Below are 24,598 nucleotides of genomic sequence, written 5' to 3' on the forward strand. Positions count from 1 at the left end.
GTACAGTAAACTGTACATCCATCATTTACTATCATCTGATGTGTTTACCTATAAAAACACTTGTGTAACTTCATTTAATGACATTAGTAATGATATGTTGACAGATTAGTAAGCTTTGTGTCACTCAGAGTGTTTACCTTATTAAAGTGTTGAAGAAATGAGTCCAGACTGTAAACTTCACTCCTCCAGTGTCAACATGCACTGACAAGTGATTCCTGTCAATCAAGAGGAAAGTGTCAATCATTCATGTGCTGTGGATCAAAGTACACATTCTAGTACACACATGTACAACTGATGACATCACAACATGTCATTGTTGATACTGAAGTACAGTTATATCATTATAAGTCCTCTATATACATGTATCCTGCATGTATCTTATTTTATTTACGTAACATTGTTGTTGTATAACAGTTCATACATGGCGGACTGTCCCTCTATCATATTTCATTACAGTGTGGCTTCCATATGGCTGGTCTATGATGTCAGTCATCTATGGCATATCTATGATATCTATTTCTTGATTAATTGAATACACAGGACCACAATGGAAACAAGCCCTCAGTTTTTTTTGTGTTATCCTTTTAGCATTGTTGTACAATCATACACTTGCAAACTGTAGAATAAATGTGGTGCTGATCGTTCCAGTGGTTTCACTCACACTCTTTTTTTTTTTTTGATTGAATATTTTATTAGGCAAAAAATGTAAAACAGCACAGTTACATTTAAAATACTTTGTCTAACAGGTCCGTTCATAAAAGTCCTTGCGGACTTGTTTCCAATGAGGGCCTTGGTATTTAATTCATAGGCATATATAGTGGCACCACAGTTCAAATATCATTACAAATAACAGCCAAAAACAATATATAACACTATGTACAACAAAAAAAAAAACCACACACACACACACACACACACACACACACACACACACACACACACACACACACACACACACACACACACACACACACACACACACACACACACACACACACACACACACACACACACACACACACACACACACACACACACACACACTCTTACAGGCTCCTGCAGAGCCATGGCAAACTGCTGCAAATTAATACAATTATATAACAAATTCACATCAAATAGACATAGTTAAAACATTCAGCCAAGTCATAATTTTCTTATGATTCTATTGTAGCCTACATTCTACATATTGCATGAATGAATGAATTACATTTTTATTTTCGTGTCATGCCACCATTTTGGCCCATCCCATAATGGGATTATATGACGCATTACACAAAAAGAAAACAACTGACATTAACAGAACTTCCTGTTCGTATTACGTCCTTCCTTATAACATACCAATTCGGTACCAAGTGTATTTAACATCCTTCTGCCAAATAAAAGGTAAACACATTGTGAGAAGGATACATTCTGTTGTTGGTACATTCCTTCATATGTCCACTAGAGGGCACACATTAACCACCACATGAAGAGCTCAGACGTGTGAACAATAAAAGGAATATAAGGTGAATACACATTGTCTTACATAGGGTTTCCAATAAAAGCTCCAAACGTATTTTTTCAAAATAAAGTTTCACTGAAAATACAAGCAGCCTTAGAAAGCTGCAGGCACAACAAATATGTTGTATTTTATTTACTGTTTACTGACAGTAGTGATGTGGATGGATCATGTTTATGGTTGTGTGTCGTCGCCCCCAAAGACCCAATCTGAACCATGACAAATCCTGATATACATTATATGTCTTCACTGACTTCTTCCAATAGGATGCATTTGTATTTAATGAAGACATTTATTTAATGAGCATCATTTTACAATAGTATAATATAGTCATACAGGGTCGGCAACCATTTTTACATGAAGTGCCATGTTTTTATGTTCTTGATAAGTCACTGTGTCATATCAACAATAATCATTACTCAGAGCAGTAACCCCACCTATCTCCCAGACCCCCACTCCATCTTCTTCATCAATAACCCACCTATCTCCCAGACCCCCGCTCCATCTTCTTCATCAATAACCCACCTATCTCCCAGACCCCCACTCCATCTTCTTCATCAATAACCCACCTATCTCCTAGACCCCCACTCCATCTTCTTCATCAGTAACCCACCTATCTCCTAGACCCCCGCTCCATCTTCTTCATCAATAACCCACCTATCTCCCAGACCCCCACTCCATCTTCTTCATCAATAACCCACCTATCTCCTAGACCCCCACTCCATCTTCTTCATCAGTAACCCACCTATCTCCTAGACCCCCACTCCATCTTCTTCATCACTAACCCACCTATCTCCTAGACCCCCACTCCATCTTCTTCATCACTAACCCACCTATCTCCTAGACCCCCACTCCATCTTCTTCATCACTAACCCACCTATCTCCTAGACCCCCACTCCATCTTCTTCATCACTAACCCACCTATCTCCTAGACCCCCACTCCATCTTCTTCATCAATAACCCACCTATCTGCCAGACCCCCACTCCATCTTCTTCATCAATAACCCACCTATCTGCCAGACCCCCACTCCATCTTCTTCATCAATAACCCACCTATCTGCCAGACCCCCACTCCATCTTCTTCATCAATAACCCACCTATCTGCCAGACCCCCACTCCATCTTCTTCATCAATAACCCACCTATCTCCTAGACCCCCACTCTATCTTCTTCATCAGTAACCCACCTATCTCCTAGACCCCCACTCCATCTTCTTCATCAATAACCCACCTATCTCCTAGACCCCCACTCCATCTTCTTCATCAATAACCCCACCTATCTCCTAGACCCCCACTCCATCTTCTTCATCAATAACCCACCTATCTCCTAGACCCCCACTCCATCTTCTTCATCACTAACCCACCTATCTCCTAGACCCCCACTCTATCTTCTTCATCAATAACCCCACCTATCTCCCAGACCCCCACTCCATCTTCTTCATCAATAACCCACCTATCTCCTAGACCCCCACTCCATCTTCTTCATCAATAACCCACCTATCTCCTAGACCCCCACTCCATCTTCTTCATCAATAACCCACCTATCTCCCAGACCCCCACTCCATCTTCTTCATCAATAACCCACCTATCTCCCAGACCCCCACTCCATCTCCTTCATCAGTAACCCGACCTATCTCCCAGACCCCCACTCCATCTCCTTCATCAATAACCCACCTATCTCCTAGACCCCCACTCCATCTTCTTCATCAATAACCCACCTATCTCCCAGACCCCCACTCCATCTTCTTCATCAATAACCCACCTATCTCCTAGACCCCCACTCAGACAGACAGACAGACAGACAGACAGACAGACAGACAGACAGACATTCAGGCTAAAAGGATAACACAACAAAAGTCCTGGGGACTTGTTTCCATTGTGACTACTGTATGTGTTCAATTCATCAGCATAGCATAAAAATAACACAGTAATACGTGTCATCATTATATGTATAAAGGAGAAAAAGGAAAAACGGCGGCAGTGAATGACACCTCCTTAGCTCCCTATTAAAAGCTAATCTTATACATTAAATTAAATGTTAAGTCTAATCGCACAAATAATCGCTTTTATTCAATAAAACTTCATTTCTCCTTTATTGGAATAGGAGGAAGGATTATGTGCTGGAGGTAAATTGCATACAGATTTGAGGGGACTTAAATTGATTGACTACATTTTCACATACATTTTAATTTAAAAGAAACATCCTCTCTCTCACACTTATGCCAGTGTGCCAGTGATTATCCTCTCCTGTGCCAATGGTGGCACCCATGCCTAAGGTTGCCTACCCAGTTCTATTGTTCAATATAAAAGGTTTTCTGGTGCAGTCCTTACCTGTCATTAATACTGTCTGTTCATGGTCCTTGTAGTCCTTGGATTTGTAGTCCTGGTCAGATGAAGTGGTGAGCTGGGTGGAGACACAGAGTGAGGTTGTTAAACTACAGTAGATTCCTACACACATAAACAACATATGATCATACTGTATGTTCACATGACATAAATAACATGTGATCATACTGTATGAACACATGACATAAATAACATGTGATCATACTGTATGAACACATGACATAAATAACATGTGATCATACTGTATGAACACATGACATAAATAACACGTGATCATACTGTATGAACACATGACATAAATAACATGTGATCATACTGTATGAACACATGACATAAATAACATGTGATCATACTGTATGAACACATGACATAAATAACATGTGATCATACTGTATGAACACATGACATAAATAACATGTGATCATACTGTATGAACACATGACATCATTAGAAAATAATGTGCTGTATGCACAGTAAATAGCTGTGGTGAATCCGGCTTTGTTGAGCGTCTTTACGAAAACAATTGGCCCATGTTTGGGGTTTGAGGGAGGGAAGCCGGGTGGGGAGGAGGGCGATATTTGTCACTGCACGTATTCCTATGGGCTGGGGGCGGCGCCTGTAAGCGGGGAGTGTTGGACTTGTTGGTAACTTTATATATCATTTATCCAAAGCTCTTTACAATGTTCATTATTCATCCATTCAGCAGAGAGGAAACCATATAAGGCACCAAGCTGCTCATCAGGAGCAGTTAGGGGTTCAGTGTGTTGCTCAAAGACACTTCAACACTAACCCAGGGGGAGCTGGGGATCGAACCAGGAACCTTCCTATTCCCAACCAGCCGCTCTACCTCCTGAGCCACTGCTGCCTCTCATGCATCTCAATATATCTCCAACATGTGGTGAAATGTTCATAAAGTACTGATACATAGTATTACACACTGAAAACATTTCACCAACTTTTGTATAGAAAACCTCAAATACATTTAGCAGCACTTTAACTCGTGGGGCGAGTGATGGAAAGATAACTTTATCTCGACCAAAGTCCAATTCCATGAAGAGAGCTGCGTTTTATGGTCAATTGTACTTTTGAATAGTCTTCCAAGTGAGACTCGTAACACCAGAGAAAAAGTCTGTTTTAACTCTTTCAGTGCCAAGAGTATTTTCATAAAGTACTCCCAAACTGCCAGGAATTTGCGTTTTTTTTTATTTTTTAATTTTGTAATTTTTCATTCAAATAAATGATCTGATTGGGGTTTTAAACCCATAATACAGTTCTACCAGTAGAGAGCAACAAATCGACACATTGATGATCTCGCTGGCTCACTCGCCCCCTCCCAAACAGGCTCACGTCATATCCGGTCCTAACCGGATGTTGACATTTTTGACAATCGTTGATCAGGCTAAATTACGATGCGATACACGACTACGATGACTGATCGTCACCCATACCAAAGAGAGTAGACGTGGACCTCTCCGTTCGCTTTTTATACCGTGTGAAAAACCGTGACTTTCCCTATTCTGGCCGAAAATCACCGGAGAAAAACAACGTGACCCGGAAATGAAATTTTTTTTTTTACATCCGGCTCCGGGTGAGTCTAATGTAGTCAGGAAGCGAAAGTGATCATGAAAAATATACAGAATAGCGCGACCACAGTCAAAAGTAAAAACTCGGGATTTCTCGTGCTGGCACTGAGGGTACTCGGGAAAAACTCGGGATATGTCGGGGCGTGGCACTGAGAGAGTTAAAAGGAAACTTTGACATCATATACTGTACACTCAAAACATACAATAACATATTTTCTTACATACCAGATTGATAGTGCTACTTTTTAAATCTGTTGTATCCCTGTTGGTATCTCTTTTTATGTGATAATCGACTTTCATAAAATGTTTTTTTTTGTTGCTGTTTTTAGGATTTTTTGTAATACACTGTGATATTTTATATATTTTTGTTAATGTATTTTAATGTCTTGGACCCCAGGAAGACTAGCTGACGTTAAGGCACACATGGGCAACATACGGCCCGAGGGCCGGACCTGGCCCTTTGACCATCTCAAACCGGCCCGCCAAGTCCTCAAAGAAAAACTAAATCATGCACATTCTAAAAGGCTGCCGTATGTTAATGGTTTTGAGAAAAAATTATTTAACTCGACTCCAATTAATAGTAATTCATATTTACCATCTGTGCATTCCTCCATCCATATGTACTCAAATGTTTTATGTTTATAATGTAACAGTGAAACAGTCAACCTTGATTCCATATTTATAACATAATGCAATGTGTTTTATCAGTGACCTGTGATTGTAAGGTCAGAGTACACCGGGGTGATAGAGTACAGTACAGCTGTGAAAAAATTATAATGTTTTAACAACAATTTACAGGAACAACATTTTGTAACAGAACATTCTTGTTGTGAAAATAAGTACCTTAATGTAAACTAGTCTGGCATGTCTACCAAATTCATGCAGTTTTAACATCATTCAGCACTATGTGTTTCAAGTTTCATTTGTAGAATGTGTGGCCCTTCACTCACTTCTGTGTTGGTTTGATAAGAGAGACGTCAGTATTTCCTGTTCAGTGTGATCAGGGTTTCTCAGTGTTCAACAACATGGATGAATCGTCTCTCATTCTGTGCTCTAGAGAACAAGAGTGATAGAAGAATATCATCACATATAACCAGTGAACAATGTTAAAGTGACTGTTCTGACCAGCTGTACTGTACTGACCTGACTGTTTTACTGTAAAGTCTGTTAAACTGGATGATCCTTATAAACCCACACCTGACCACCAGCAGCACGACAGAACATTAAGATAATGGTTCAAAATAAACAAGCTGTATAGACCTAATCATCATGACATCACCACAATCAAACAACGTTGAATTGTTTTGTAGTTGAAATGTGCTTTCATGTATGCTTTGATTTTTTTGTTGTTGTTTGTATTGAGGATTAGCTGGTGCCATAGCAACCAGATAGTCTTACTGGGTCCACATAAAAACATACAATTACAAATACAAAATGATTAAATGTCAGTACACTACATGTTGAACCCTAACTAATAAAAATGGCTGCAATTACATACAAAAAACTAAAAGACAAAAATACTTTACAGTGTTAAATAAAATATTTGATTATTCATAAAGGCTAATTTACTGTAAATGCAGCAGAGGTGTTGGTATACAAAAATATAAGATAGGCTTTAATTTGTGCATGCACCAACTTTTCTATGATTTTGCTCAAAACAGGTAAAAGTGTGTGTGTGTGTGTGTGTGTGTGTGTGTGTGTGTGTGTGTGTGTGTGTGTGTGTGTGTGTGTGTGTGTGTGTGTGTGTGTGTGTGTGTGTGTGTGTGTGTGTGTGTATGAGAGAGTGTGTGTGTGTGTGTGCTGCAGACTGAATTCTACACACTGACTCATAACCCACGTGGGACGTGTTTGATCATTAACAACAAGATATTAACTGAGAAGCAAAACCGTAAAGGAGCTCTGAAAGTTCCCTTCATTAAAAGCAGATTTGGTATCCTTATAGGTAAAGGAATAACCTTAGCCTCCTTCCAAATCTTTGGACATAGGCACACATCCAAACAAACATCTATTAATAATATGACAGATAGGAGATGCTATGATACCAACAAAAGTCATCATCAGCAATGTACTATCCATGTTATCTAGGCCTGCTAACTAACTATCAGGAAGAGAGCCTAGTAACCGCTCCACCTCACTGACTTCAACCTGTTTAGTCATAATTATATTGTACATTTTTATAATCTAAATCTTTAAAGTAAATAGTAACTAGTTTCAAGTAATTGTAAATGGTAAATGGTGCAAAGCGCTTTACATAGATTGTGCATTAGATTCACCCATTCACACACACATTCATACACCGACGGCGGAGGAAACCATGCAAGGCACCAACCTGCTCATCGGGAGCAATTAGGGGTTCAGCGTCTTGCTCAAGGACACTTCCACACTAACTCTGGAGGAGCCCCCCAGCCCGGGATCGAACTGGGAACCTTGCGGTTTCCAGTTCACTCTACCCGGTCACTCTACCCCTAATCTCTCAAGAACAGATTCTGCTCTGCGTTGGAATCTGTCGTGAAGGTTCGTCATAACGTGTACGCACTGTGTGGGTGTGGGCATGCCTTCAGATCAGGAAGCAGGCCGCGCTTTACCCAATCAAATGTAGTGGGCGGGATTTACGTGTCCGCTGATCCTTCCCTACTCGAAACAAGCCGAAACTAATTTAACAATAGCGTCCGCGGAGCAGACAAAACCACGGAAAGATATTCACATTTTAACTTGCTCTTTCATCATAGAAACAAGTGGGCTTATAACCAAAACGATCCATGTTCTCTGGGAGAAGTGGTGTTAGTGTTCCGTGTAGAAATATTGTTAGTGGGAATGAAAACATAGTCGCACCACCCGGAAGTGGAGCGTGAAGGCAGACTAAAACCCTGGTTTCCTTGCGCACAGGTGCAGCGTCGTCATTGTCCCAGAGCCAGTGAGAGATAGTACAAACAGCAGAGGGCGCTGTTTTTCATTCTCACTGGCTCTGGGTTCCCAGATTGCTCTACCCCTGAGGCCTGAGCCACTGCCGCCAATTGTAGTGGAGTAAAAAAGAATATCATTCTCCTCTGAGATGTAGTGGAGTAGAAGTATGAATTATCAAAAAATGGAAATACTCAAGTTAGGTAAAAGTATCTAAAAATAACAGTATTTGGTTACTTTCCACAGCTATAGCAACATGCAGCAAATGACCCAGCCGGCCCAGGAATTGAACCAGGGACTCACTGTCAGACATTAGAGCCTACAGTACATGGTCCTCATCCTAACTACTCAGTGATTGGTTCACCCCGTCTTTCAAAGGTTTATAGTGTGATGGTAAAACCCATACAGACAGAAAACTAAATGAGTCAATGACACAATAAAACAATAAATGAAGTCAACAGTTCAACAGGTAAAGTACAGGAGTATAAAAAGATGATAAACCTTCAACACAATGTTAACCCTTTGTGCTGTTATTTAGTTCTGATATGACTGCTAGCAGGACTGTTGTGGTGAAGAGGGGGGAGGGGTTCTATAGTGCCTTTATCCAAAGCACTTATCATAACATCACACACACACACACACCTAAAAAGCGAAGTCACACATTTTCATAATGCTGAATTATAGAGCTTCAGCTGATAATTTAACTGAGAAGACCGCAACAAGCCACTGGCTTTATTGCGTTGTATATAAAGCATAATACAATTATAATTTATACATTGTAATATACTAGAGGTCCGGGCGCCCGGCCCGCTAGCCGCGCACGGGGCTCTAGACACCTTTTAATATGTAATTGATATATATATATATATATATATATATGTATAATAATATAATAAGTAGAAGATATATATACACGGCCCTAACCTCTAGTAATATATATAATAATACGTATGAGAGGCGCAGGCAACTGGACAGTAATATATTGCGACGCCTTGTGGGCTTGTAAATCTGCTATTTTCAAATGGCTGAAAAGTATATAGGGCTGAAGTGGTTAATAATGTATATGTGTTGAAATAATAATCATTATCTACAAAGTAGATATTGTAGCCCTAGTATACATTAGTATAATGTACACGTTCCTCTCTCTCTCTCTGGAGGAGAATTCACTGAGCGGATTGCTTATTCACGGATTGCAACGTTGTTTCTCCGTGAATACTGTAGCGTTGTTGATAATGTTGTCTTTGGGATGTACATGGCACGTGAATGACGGACATATTACCGTGAGTGTGGTGTGATAGAGACATGACTAAAGTAAAAGCAACGGCGCGGGTTGAAGCGAAGTGGTCGCGTGTGTTGTTATTGTGGGGAGATTTCAATGGCGGCTGCGTCGGTGGTCGGTGCTCAAACTAAAGGGAACAAAATGGTGTACCCGAAATGTTGTCCGGCTCGCGGTGTTTCGGTTGTGCTCGGCGGTGGTCGGCGGTGACGCTAGGGAACAACATGGTCGACCGCAATGTTGTGAGTTTGTGCAATTAATTATGCTCCGATGAGGCAAATGTGTGGTGAGCAATGAAAAGTAGCCTACGCCACCCATAAATTGTGTTGTTAGTGACATGTTGTTGTTGTGTTTACTGCGAAACAATGACATGGGGAAATTATGGCTTTTCATCTTTCCAATGTATAATAGATTGTGCACACTTCTTCTGTCTCAAAAGCTGATAGTTTCTCTTCGTGCATGCCTCAATGGCAAACGGACTACTATAAATGACTGTGACAAAGATTATGTTAACATTGTTAACTTCTGGGACAAAGAAAAAGAAAAAGAAAAGAAAACGGGTGAGAAACAGAACGCTCGTCCTAAAACACACTGCCCCATTTTTTTCACGGGCCGAGGCCGCCGGATTAGACCCGGGGCGAGGGTGTTTTAGGACGAGAGGTGCGCGAGCAGCGCGATGGAGAAGAAGGACCCGCCGATATTTCCCTTTTGCTTGATATTGTTTGATGGCGAAAGAATCATGACTGATACACATGAAAGAAGACCCTTCACAGCTGATAGAGAATTTTTAATTTTAAGAATCAGTTCAGAATTGAATGAGTACGGCTATAGTTAAATGTGAACCTGTTTCTGCTATAAATATGCATCCACCGTTCTGCGCGCCCCTCGGCTGCGACGTTTCCTTTTTGCCACACATCTACACTTCATGGAGTATATTTTTGTACTGGGGTTCTGGGGACTGTACGAGCAAAAAGAGGGACAGGTCAGGATTAAATTCATAAATGTAAGTTTGCTCATCCTGGCACTTCAGTCACTATTTCAGGAATAAATGGCCTTGCACAACAATGTAACCATAAAGATAACGATGTGGCCATCCACATGGATGAATTGTCTATTCTTATATTCTGTATAATCAGGGGTGCAATGCTCACTGGACTGCCTTGCACGCCGTGCCGGAACCTATTTGACCAGGAGCATTGCGCAGGCACACGCATAGATTTAAAACTACTTTAAATTCGCACCTCAACAAAGTTTTCAAAGGTTCCCGACTCACACCTAGCGAATTAAGAATAAGCCTAGATGCATATCAATTGTCCATTGTGTGACTTGCAGTGTAGGTGTTAAGCGACGTGCGCGTCACGTCATTATAGAGTGCAAGAACATACCAAATGAGCATTGCATGCCTGTGTATAATTCTATACCTGCATATTATTCTATGCATGTATATTTTCATCCACGGCTCTGGTCCAGCTGTGTGAGACGTCATAAGTGATCGCGGAATTTGCCGTCGCTTTGAAATGAAATGACGCTTGAGTGCATTCCGATCCTGTGAGGCCAACCGGTCGACCACTCCGTCCTCACAAATAATCCTTCGCTCCTCGCAGGGGCGGGGCTTAGGCGCGAGTGGAGGAAGCAAGGAGAGTGAGCGAGTGACCGAGTTTGGGGGATTGGAATTTAGCTATAGAGAGAGAGAGAGAGACAAAGAGAGAGAGAGAGAGAGAAAAAGAGAGAGAGGGAGAGTATTTGTGCATTTGTGTGCTTGTGTGTGTGAATATAGTATAATTAATACTGTGTGGTTCAAACTGTAGTTCAGTAGTTGTATGTATCATGTCTGCATCAGGTCCAGATTTAAGGGGGTAGAGGCCCCTGGGCTTGAGTAATTGGTGAGAACCCCCTACCACACTAATGATAAACTACAACTACTCAAACTAGGCATTATGACACATGCAAATTACTGGTATAATTTAAAGCACATGAGGAAAAAGCAAGGCCGTTCACTGAGAATGAAAAACTATAATGTAGGGCATTAATGAGTGCCTGCCTCATCACTCTCTTTTTTAATAGAATGTGAGACTAACTGATTGTCACAATGAAACACATTAAAACACCAATTTCACCCGATTTACCAATTTCACCAGTCAGGCTATATAGGCCTACTTTTACAATTTGATCATTAAAAAAATAAGCCCTGCGGTCTCCATTACAAAGAGGAGAGGAGAGGAGAGGAGAGGAGAGGAGAGGAGAGGAGAGAGGGCCTACTTTACAATTTGATCATTTAAAAAAACCCGGTTGCAGCCCACCCTATCCCAATGGTAAATCCAGCTCTGTTCTCCATTACAAAATACATTATATCGTATCTGTCGGGTGGAAACCTCATATGTCCACAACTGTTCAAAATTCAGAAATAGCCAAAGTAGCTGTAATAACGGACCCCACACACAGTTCTGTCAGGTTCACCTCTAGACTGTGGAACCATTGGCATCACATGTCTGTATGTCACAAACTGAACAATGTGGGCTATTTGCATACATTTGATTTATTTTATTTTATTGTTTCTGTTTTTATTGCGTGGTGTTGTATTCTTGTGATATGGATCTTCCTGGGTCTGAAATAAAGATTGAATTGAATTGACTAGCAGATCTACAAGCTCAAAAGTACGAGCTTGTAGATCTGCTACTTTTGATAATTTCGTGTGACGCTGTAGTGTAGTATGATCAAGTGGGGCGTTCATTTAGACAAAAACACAACAAGTTAAAATATGGAGATAAGAGGTTTCTGCCCGACAGCAACAATATACACTATAACACTTAAAGCCTTTAAGTCTCCACATTGTTGCCATCCATAATTCACACCTTTAAGTTAAAGGTGAATGTATGTCAGTGGGGTGAGTTCATTGATAACATATCACTGATAGTAGGGGGTACTAAGTGAAAAATCGTTACGCGGCGGATAAAAGCATGAAATTTGATACAGATGTCCCTTGGGTCATCCTAAAACATCCTAGAAGGGGTGCCCAAAAAAATCTTAAACAGGAAGTGAGTTATGGACAAAATCCAAAATGGCCACCTAAACTGTTGACCGTTGACTCAAAAGACACCAAAATAATCTCCAAAAAGCATAAAATGTGGCACACATGTCCCTTGGGTCATCCTATGACATCCTAGAAGGGGTGCCCAAAAAATTCTGAAACAGGAAGTGAGTTATTGACCAAATTGAAAATGGCCGCCTAGTGTTGTCGATTGACTCAAAAGACAACTAAAGAATCTCCAAAAAGTATAAAATGTGTCACACATGTCCCTTGGGTCATCCTAAGACATCCTAGAAGGGGTGCCCAAAAAAGTCTTCAACAGGAAGTGAGTTATTGACTAAATTGAAAATGGCCGCCTACAGTGCTGGCGATTGACTCAAAAAGCCTATAGAATCTCCAAAAAGCATACAATTTGGCACATATGTCCCTTGGGTCATCCTAACACATCCTAGAAGGGGTGCCCAAAATAATCTGAAACAGGAAGTGACAGGAAGTGACAGTCACTTAGTGGTAGCAGGGACAACATCTTAACTGTTGTGTGACATACAGGTAGCAGGGACAACATCGTAACTGTTGTGTGACATACAGGTAGCAGGGACAACATCTTAACTGTTGTGTGACATACAGGTAGCAGGGACAACATCTTAACTGTTGTGTGACATGCAGGTAGCAGGGACAACATCTTAACTGTTGTGTGACATACAGGTAGCAGGGACAACATCTTAACTGGTGTGTGACATACAGGTAGCAGGGACAACATCTTAACTGTTGTGTGACATGCAGGTAGCAGGGACAACATGTTAACTGTTGTGTGACATGAAGGTAGCAGGGACAACATGTTAACTGTGTGACATGCAGGTAGCAGGGACAACATGTTAAAGGGATATTTCACTTTCAAAAAAACTTTGGGTCATTTTATCGTCTACTCAGGCTTTTGTGAGCCCCCCAGACCGTTTTTAAGGGGGGGGGGGTGCTGGTGTGTGTGTCTTTGATCTTCTGCTTTCCCGCACAAGGTTGCAACTTTGTTTAATTTCAAGCACGAGAACCTGTCTGCTCCCACACTCCAAGCACGAGAACCTGTCTGCTCCCACACTCTCCTACATTTTTGGGGCATTAAAACGCTATGGAGTTGTGCCCCAATAGAGGGCTTGACTCTGGTCATATGAAGATTTGTACAATATATTATGTATTGGTAATCATTCATAGGGTCTTTTAAAAGTTTTAGAAAACAATTAAGTATATTTGGCATTGACAATATATCACTTAGAAAAGGATTAATGTGGAAGGTCATCTTATTCAGAGTGGTTTTTAAGACAATTTTGGGCATTTAGAGTTGTTTAAAAAATATTTAAGACATTTTTCATGGGTTATTTTTGCCAAATCCTTTAATATCAGTCTATTTACTATAAATGTAAAAGTTATATTTAGCACAATCAGCCAAAATGTCAGAATTATATCAACTTTTAGGAATCATGGGTCATTTCTGGCGGCCATTTTTGATTTTTCCTTTAAAAAACCCTTTAATGGGTCCAAAATTTTGGGCACCCCTTCTGAGATGATGAGATACATCCTAAAGAGTGCGTGTACCAAATTTGGTGCTTTTATCCGCCGCGTAACGATTTGGCCATTTTTTGTGCTTAGTACCCCCTACTATGATAACTTACCTCAGGTAGAGTTGAAAAATGTTGATTCATAGACTTTCTTGTCAAATGAGCAGAACGTTGTGGCTGTCTATGTCCTCTCTGCCTGTGTGTGTCAGAAAAGGAACAAAAAGAGAACAAATGACGGGAACAGAAAATCATGAAAGTCATGTGAGTTTTTTTTTTACCATACATTTTTATTTCCTGCATTCTGGAAAATATAGTGAAATGGTTTGCTGCCATACAGCAACAACGGTTAAAGTACAGTGAAAGAAATGTCACAAGGGTCTCAAAGATGCCATTCCATTCACAACCGTACATTTATGGTTTGGTTTATTAAGGTGTTTTATTGATCTATTTTGACTTCATGAGAAGACACTTGTGGTTGAGTGACCATATAACGTCACATGATGAGGGTTCTGTTTTGTTCTTCAGTGTGTTCAGAGCTAGTTCCCTGAACCGGCCTGTCGGGCCCTGAGGCCAAACATTAGATTTAGAACATTGAGCCAACTGAGACCCACTGACCCCGAGCCTGAATTTCAGAAGGTGAATCAAAAGGACCCCACATACATACAGAGGTACATTTTATGAACCGGCAAAGTGTGGTTCTCTTGAGCAATAAAGGGCCCGAAAGGCTAATTTAAGATGACCATTTAAGGGACCTTTCTGTCCCTGGACCTTCTGTATACAATAGTACAGGGGTCGGCAACCTTTTTGAGCATGAGATCTACTTAGCCGTTTAATAAAGGTAAGATAAACGATTAAAAAGGGCTATGCACAACAATAATTCTATTTATCTATTTATTTATATATATAGGCCTTTTGTAATACTGATGACAGTACTTGATACATTTTTTGGTATGGCTCACATGGTTGAGATTTCAGTTCCTTATTTATTTTTTGCACTGTCAGCTCGAAAAACCAAGTCAACTGATTTGTGGTTTGTCTAAACTCTTTCCAAGTTCCCTTTCTTCATCACGTGGGAGAAATGTGTATTGTGTCATGTGAGGACAGGTTTCTGTGTGTTTGAGGTTATTTGTGTCTGTCTGTTAGGTTCTATTCATGACCTTGAGAGCCTCTGTGTTAAAGTGTATGATTATATGAGAACAGCTGACTACATATAGCAACTAAGTGTCCAATATGGCCATACTGAACAGCAGTAGAATAACAAGGGTGTTTGGTAGACTTAGTCCACCCTGCATGATGTTCAGGGTGGCTGTGAAGAAGCTCTTATCAAATAAAATAATGATTCCTCATATATCTCTCCTTGTATTGTAAGTTATAAAGATTTCCACCATAGGGGGCGCTGATGACAGAGTAGTTAAGGCACGTGACAGCGACCCAATCTCTGAAGTGTTCTGTTAATAAAGGACATATTTCTACTTGTGCTGACTATGCCGTTCTACCACTGAAATGTGACTAAAACCTCATAGACCTCCATTGTTTTCAAGGTGTAACCATCTCTTATAAACAGGCTCTATTAACTGCAGTAATTACAGTGTGTTATAATGATTTAATAAGAGTGAAGAGGAGATAACTTTAGAATAGAGAATCTGTGTGGGTTAATAAATAACTACTAGTGAATTAATTGTGAGGAAGGCCTCACTTTAGAATGGGGAACATTCTGAGTTAGAAATATTTACTTGGACACTATTAACAGTAGTTGTGTTTTGTTACATAAGAAAATACTTGTGTTATTGACTTATTAATTGTTATGAAGGGAGAATAACTATTCTTGTGGTATTACGCATAGACCCATACTGAGCAAAGTATGATCATAATTCATGTACAACGTATTACCAGTAAGCAGTAATTAGGTTATTGACGAAAATACTTGTACAATATAGTCATGCAGAACAATAGTTATTATTATTAAAGAGCCTATGCTATTTATGGCACTTTGGCACAGGGGTGTGTAATCACTGGCACACTGGCATAAATGTGATACATTTATATATATATATATATATATATATATATATATATATATATATATATATATATATATATATATTATTATTATTATTATTTTTTTTTTTTAATTAATGTACTCAATTCATTTTAAGTCCCCTCATGCATGCTAATTTCATCCTGCATGGTAATCCTTTCTCATATCCATGCAGCCTATGTATGTAGATCTTTGTACTGTATTTAGTTCTATGTATATTGTTTTATGTATGTAGATCTATACACTATAGGAGCCTGTAGCTTACGTCACACACCAGCTCATCATGATTGTGCAATCACACTGCTGCTGTTCTGGCTCAGAGAACAATGGCAACAATGGTAAAAGACATGTAGCTAAAATATATGTTTGTGAATGTCAGCCCTCATGGACAGACATGTTGTTTACTGAACATCCACTTTGAGACTAAACATGAGAGGTTTTTACAAGATCAGGCGGACAAGACAGAGTCAATCAAACATGATGTGTCCAGGTATGCAACCTTTGAACTCTGACTGGATGATGAATGCTCTCTGAGTCTAATGGTCATTAGTTAAACATTCATTACAGTATATAAGTATACGGACAAACAACATTTACTTTGTATGTGTCATAAGTAAACTTAATGTTGCTATGGCACACTGACTATCAAGAAAATAAAAACATGGCATTTCATGTCAAAGAGGTTGCCAACCCTTGAACCAGAACATGGTGAATATGTCTACCTTAATATGAAGTCTTAACACATTGTGTATAAATAAGGTTAAACAGTTTCATTACAGAACCTACAAGATGAACAGATTTTATGGAAATATTTTATCCTGGTTCGTTACAGTGGTGAGCTAGGCGGAGAGACAGAGAGAAAGAGAGAGGTTGTCAAACTGGTTTCCTACTAACTCACATACACAACAACTGATCATGTCCACACATGATATGTCAACGAAAAATAATGTACATGAAAACAAGCCAAATGAGAGCCCTCCATATGAGCCTTTCATACACTTATAACTGTTTAGTTGGGTGTCTTACTGTGTCTTACTAAGCTAGGTATATCTTTAGCTAAATATTCACACTTGTTTTTTCTTTTTTTGGTGATGATATTGAACTGTTGGTGCTACTTTATATGTTTATGAATTGAATACCAAGGACCTCAATGGAAACAAGACCGCAAGGACTTTTTTGAACGGACCTTTTAGACAAAGTGTTTTAACTTTACTTGTGCTGTTTTTACCTTTCTGCCTAATAAAATATTCGATCAATCAATCAATGCTATTAACCTGCAACTGTCTCTGTCTCCCTTTGTTGTCTGCATTGTGAGAGAAAGAAAGAAAGAAAGACAAAAAGAGAGAGAGCGTGCATGCATGCGTGCACACACACACATGTGCATGAAAACAGTATAATACTGTGTGGTTTCTTCTCCTCTCAGTGAGGTGTTAGTCAGATCAAACTGTAGAACAGGTCCTGTATCATTATGGATGGAGACAATGTGGCAACTTAAAGCCTTTAAGTTGCAACATTGTTGTCATCCATGATTCTCACCTTTAAGTTAAAGGTGTGAATGCATGTCATGTCAGTGGGGTGAATGCCCTTTGTGGAATCAAGTGTGGAATTTGAAATTAAATTAAATGTGATGTATCCGCGTCTTTGCAAGATTATTTATACAGTGAACATTTTAATTATTTAAAAGATAAGAAAGACGTCAAATTAAAACGTGTTGAAGGAATGATAAGGACATTGTTTTGGTGTCATTTTGTCAAGATGGTTTCCTATAAAAAGTGTCAGTTCAGCAGAAGGGCTGCAGGTTGTTGAGAAAAACAACCGAGACGAACCGTAAGCGCCAGCCTACACCACAACCACTCATGACTTCCTGTCTGACTCGAATAGTGCGCATGCATGTGTGTGTGTGTGTGTGTGTGTGCATGAGTGCGTGCGTGAGTGTGAATGCTGTTGATATAGAAGGAAAATCTCAAACAAACTACGTTGTGCTTAATCTCTTTATGTACTGTATATCCATTCCTGCTCTACACTCTCTCACACACACACACACACACGGGGGATATGTATATGTATAGACAAATTCACAGAGCGCTGCCCTGTAGTTGCACAATCATTATTGTGGTGTCAGACACAGTGGCGTAACAGCCAACAGCGGGGTCCACCCCCCCCCCCCTCCTCCGCTCGCACCGGTGATGCTGACTAATTAATTCCAAAGATCAGACTATCAACAATTATGGAAACGCCGTAGACAAAACCTACAGTATACATACATGATACAATCCATAAGAAAAGAAAGGCCTATTCATTGTGCTTACATACTACATGGTCAAAAATAAAATAGTTATTGGTACATTAGCCTACATTTAGGGAGATTTGGCCTTTTATAGACATAATTGTTGGTTCTCTGCGTTTCCTTAATTTTAGAAAAGAAAGGAAAATACATTTGAGACAGAACAGAAAACATAAAAAACTGCCCAAACTGCGCATTTTGGTCAATAAACAGCAGCGTACTGTACAGTAGTTGCAGTAGCAGCTCAGCAGTGTTGCCAGATTCTGCGAGAGAAATAATCTACCAGGTCTATGAAAACAAGCGCAAAAGATGTAACTAGGCTATTTGATAATAGACAATCTACAACAATCGACAACGTGTGGTGAGCTTGTAGATCTGCTATTTTCAAAAAAAGAAAAATCTTGTTTTTTGGGGTTTTTGAAACATTTTAACAACACACATCTTGTATGCACCCAAGGGAGGAGAGAGAGGAGAGGGAGGAGAGGGCCTACTTTACAAATTGATCATATAAAAAAAGCCCCCCAGCTGCAGCCCACCTTATCCCAATGTTAAATCCGGCCCTGGTCTCCATTACAAAATACATTGTATCGTATCTGTCAGGTGGAAACCTCATGTCCACAACTGTTCAAAATTCAGAAATAGCAAGAGTAGCAGATCTACAAGCTCAAAATGACGAGCTTGTAGATCTGCTACTTTTGATAATTGTGTGTGACTCTGTAGTATGATCAAGTAGGGCATTCATTTACAAAAGAAACACAATAAGTTAGAATATGGAGATAAGAGGTTTCTGCCCGACAGCAACGATATTCACTATAACACAATGACATGGCATGAAAACAGCATGTTTTGTAGGCCCAGATTCAGAGCTCTTTATGTATCAAGCATGTCAGAGTTGGACTGTTGATCTAGAATCTGATCACTTCAAATAAAAGGTAGAACATTGTGTCATGAACCTAGTGTGTGAATATGGATGGAGACAATGTGGCAACTTAGTCTTTAAGTTGTTACATTGTTGCCATCCATGATTCACACCTTTAAGTTAAAGGTGAATGCATGTCAGTGGGGTGAGTTCATTGATAAAATATCACTGATAACTTACCTCAGGTTGAGTTTTTCTTTCATTCCAGATGGAGAAATGTTGATTCATAGACTTTCTTGTCAAATGAGCAGAACGTTGTGGCTGTCTATGTCCTCTCTGCCTGTGTGTGTCAAAAAAGGAACAAAAAGTGAACAAATGACAGGAACAGAAAGTCATGTGACCTACAGACGTCACATCCCCCCCCCCCCCCCCTCCATTTCAAACATGTCATACATTTTTATTTCCCTGCATTCTGGAAAATATAGTGAAATGGTTTGTTGCCATACAGCAACAACGATTAAAGTACAGTGCAAGAAATGTCACAAGGGTCTCAAAGATTCCATTTCCATCCGAAACAACCATACATTTATGTTTTGGTTTATTAAGGTGTTTTATTGATCTATTTTGACTTCATGAGAAGACACTTGTGGTTGAGTGACCATATAACGTCACATGATGAGGGTTCTGTTTTGTTCTTCTTCTGTTCTGTCGGGCCCTGAGGCCAAACATTAGATTTAGAACATTGGGCCAACTGAGACCCACTGATCCCGAGCCTGAATTTCAGAAGGTTAATCAAAAGGACCCCACATACAGAGGTACATTTTATGAACAGGCAAAGTTTGGTTCTCTTGAGCAATAAAGGGCCCCAAAGGCTTATTTAAGATGACAATAAGGGCCCTACAGGATCTTCTGTTCGGGGTCCAAACAGTCTCAAGAGTCTCCTCTGCTCATGAAAGTTTAAATATATAGTTTTGCTGTCCTTTCTGCTCCTGGACCTTCTGTATACAATAGTACAGGGGTCGGCAACCTTTTGGGCATGAGATCTACTTAGCCGTTGTTCAAGACTACTGAGTATTCATAATAAAGAGGCAAGATAAATTATGAAATAATAGAATAAAATATAGAATAAGTCAATATGGATAATAAAGGCAAGATAAACGGTTAAAAAGTGCTATGCACAACAATAATGTAAATTATTTATGCATGTATTTATTTATATATGGGCCTTTTGTAATACTGATGACAGTACTTGATATATTTTTATGTACGGTACACATGGTTGAGATTTCAGTTCCTTGTTTATTTTTCTCAGTTCTCTGTCTGGAAAAAACAAGTCAACTGATTTGTGGTTTGTCTAAACTCTTTCCAAGTTCCCTTTCTTCATCACGTGGGAGAAATCTGCATTGTGTCATGTGAGGACAGGTTTCTGTGTGTTTGGGGTTATTTGTGTCTGTCTGTAGAGAGCCTCTGTGTTAAAGTGTATGATTATATGAGAACAGCTGACTACATAAAGCAACTATGTGTCCTGTCCAATATGGCCATACTGAACAGTAGTAGAATAACAAGGGTCAGTCCTCCAACCAGACCTTTCTCCTTTCATGCTCCTTCAAGAACTGAATAAATATGTTGTAGAACATGTGTTTGGTAGACTTTGTCCACCCTGCATGCTGTTCAATGTGGCTGTCTGTAAGAGCTCCTATCCTATCCCATCCTATATTAAAGGAGGTGGTGCCATGGTTTTGCACTTTTTCAGTTTTTCATGTGTCTATGAGGTTGATAGAACTTCATTAAGCCCCCTGGTGGTGTTTTTATGGTGTTTTATGTCTTCTCTGACTATTTTGAGTTTCTACCTGAAGGCTGAAACCTTGAGGGTCAAACGTGCCAATAGAGAAACAGCGCTTTAGTGACATAGTAAAAACATACCCTCCCCCTCATTATCATAACACAACAGGTGTGGGCATGAGGAGGAGGAGGAGGGACTAGGACAGGTAGGCGGTGCTAAGGTGGTGGAGGAGGTGCTAAGGTGAGAACCAGGTATACTTCATGAACTGGAGGCGTGTCCACATAAAAACATAATTTTAACAATTTCTGTATACTTTTTTGAAAAACATCTTCCTCCTAGTATAACCATAATACCTGATGATTATGTTTTAGGGGGGGGGAGGCTGCTCCAACACTCCAACACTCTTCAGGGGTCTGCCATGACAATAGTCACACCAAAAAAAAATATATATATATAAGGCTGGATTTGAAAAGCCTGAAAATCTAGTCAAATAAATAACTTTTCCTCACAGATTCTCATCTCTCTTGCATGGAAAGAATTTAAGTTATAAAGATTCCCACCACAGGGGGCGCTGATGGTCGAGTGATTAAGTCAAGTCATGTAATGGCAGTGGTGGAAAAAGTATCCACATTTTATACTTAAAGCTGCTATAAGCGCTTTTTGGTGATTTTTGGGCAAAATTTTAATGACTTTTTTTTTAATTTTTAATATGCTCCGAAAATATCTAGTGTGTGTGAAATGTGCAGTTTTCCCAAAATCCTTGCTATTGGTCTAGAATTTCCGCGGCGTGCAAAAACCTACCAATCAGGAAGACAGCCGTATCCTCTCTTCCGATAGGTTACACCTGTCTGTCAATCATTTTAGCTCCCAGGGCGGACCGTTCATGCGCCAATGAGCCAAGGGAGCGTCACCCTTTTGAAAAGAAGAAGAATACTTGAGCTCAAACGGCTCCTCCTCCCCTCCCCCCTTTCTACTCATTGATCTGTCGGTGCTGTGGTCTACTTTTTTCTTTACGGAGAAGTTGAACCTTATTAGGAAAGAAATGGCAGAGAATTTTCCGAAACGTGCGATAAAACCGTTGCCCACTACTGCATATACTGCAAAGTATGTAAAAAAAAAGAAGGACGGAGGAGGAAAAGAAGACTTCTAAGAAGGACACCAACAGAGCCCGTGACCAAACACGAATATATCTGGGAGATGTGTTTGTTCGTTGGAGGGAACTTCGGGACTCGAAAGGGCTGAGAACAGATGCAGAAGTTGCTGTGTTGCTTCTGGACAGGTATTTCATTTATCTATCTCTGTATTTTTTTCGTTTATTAGTTAGTCCAACAGACTGCTGCACACACAGCATGTTGTAGCCACGACACAACGTACACTGAATAAGGCCGTGTACTGTTCGTAAAATATATAAAAAGGCCATATATAAAAAAAAACATTCTTCGGTGGTGCCTATATTCCGCAGTGTCATGGGTAGAGAGGTGGGCCTGAGCAGTATATCTGTGACAGCACTGGCTACTTGTTTAGAGGCCCCTGGCGGCCGCTGCACATTTCAGACACACTAGATATTTTCGGAGCATATTTAACCCATTATTGACTGATAAAAAAATAAATTAAAAAAAAGTCATTAAAATGTTGCCCAAAAATCACCAAAAAGCGCTTATAGCAGCTTTAAGTAAAAGTATCAATACTGCAATGTATCAATGCTAAAAGTCTGGAATTAAAAAATAACTTGAGTGAAGAAAGTACAACCGTATTGGTATCAAAATGTACTTAAAGTACCAAAAGTAGAAAGTACTCATTATGCTCTGCTATTTTCAAATGGCTGAAATGTATATAGGGCTGAAGTGGTTAATGTGTGTTTTGTAATAATAATCAAAATCTACAAAGTAACTAGTAACTAAAGTTTTCAAATAATTGTAGTGGAGTAAAAGTATAATATGTATTACCCTGTTTGCTGTCAATCTCCACTGTTCTATCAAAATAAAGGCAGAAAAGCCCCACCAAAAAGAAATCTACCTGTACAGTATGCACAGCTGTTGTTTAGACAAATACATTATTAAATGACTGAGAACAGCACTTGATCTCCTTTCATGCACGGTACACATATACTGTACATCAGGGGTGATGCAACTTTGATGATGTAGAGGAGGGGCCACTATATAATTCCACTCTCTCCAGAGGGACACATTACATATACTGTCGGGCAGACACCTTTTATCTCTGTATTTTAACTTTTTTCGTAAATTACACACAACACACAAGAGTAGCAAAAATAGCAGATCTATAAGCTTAAAACGTGTCGCAGCGTGCCACGTTTTGAGCTTGTAGATCTGCTATTTTGCTATTTTTGAATTGGAATCCTGAAAAGTAACATTTTTTATTTAATTTCAAATGCATTTAGTTATACTTATGTTAACTTTACGAACTTAAATACAAATACATTGGACATAAAAAAGACAATTGTAATTTTAATTTTAATACTAGTCATTAAAGGAGAATTCCAGTCATTTTAGATGTTTGCTTTGATGTGTCACTAATCACTCACCAACATACAAAGGGCCGTTGAATTTTTCCAGAGAAGCCCCTGTTGTCCATTGTGGAGACCCCTTCCCCTGGCATAATGGAGTAATGTGTATAAATGAAAATCGCCTATTTTAGCACCTCCAAAGTTCGTTTTTTTTCCACGAATCCTCATTATGCAGTGTACTGACACTCAAACATGCACTAACTGTCCCTTATGAGCTGCCGTTCATGCAGAACGACATGGAGCAACAATGCAAATATAATAATGAAACGCAAAGGGGCTTTAATACAACTAAAGCTACAGTCATATGTATCCACTGGCTGGTGTTCATTAGAAATTGAGTTTTAATCATTTGACTGACCTTCATGAAATTGCAACTCCACCCCTGGGGAGGGGGCTGAAAAAAAAATGAAAATAGGGACCCCCCACCCTGACAAGCACTTGGGATTGTAGACATGAGTTTGACTCGGTTCCACAGATACATATTGTGAAAATAGCTGATCTACAAGCCTGTGGTTCAGCTATTTTCACAATGTTTGCCTCTTTCTAATGTAATATTTGACACATTTTCCAATTTGGTATTAAAAAGGTCATCAAAGTCCTTAAATTGTAACTTTATAAATGTGCAGATACCCTGTATACACTTATACTGTATGTTGGTTTGTTTACTGTTGAGTGAGAAAACAATGTTGTTTAATCTAATCATCTGGAGACCCCCACTAACATCATTTGGGGACCCCGACCCCCAGTTTGGCAACCACTGACATAGATAAGACCTTTATGAATATAAATAAATCTAGATTTTATTCACCCGTTTGATTCCCATAGCTCCACATTCCTCCACTCACACCTGACTTTAATTAGGGAGACACAATTGGTCTACTACGTTCTTTATCAACTCTAAATGACGTCAGACGGTGCATTACTTGT

General features: G+C 39.6%; 1 protein-coding gene across 1 annotated transcript in view; it reads right to left on the reverse strand.

Moving 5' to 3' along the window:
* The window catches only part of LOC308105249 (uncharacterized protein), a 319,910-nt gene that overhangs the window by 252,744 nt on the left and 42,568 nt on the right, over positions 1–24,598 (reverse strand). The window lies entirely within an intron of this gene.

This window comes from Gymnoscopelus braueri (genome assembly GCF_963280865.1).
Source record: "Gymnoscopelus braueri genome assembly, chromosome: 17".
Lineage (NCBI taxonomy): Eukaryota > Metazoa > Chordata > Actinopteri > Myctophiformes > Myctophidae > Gymnoscopelus > Gymnoscopelus braueri.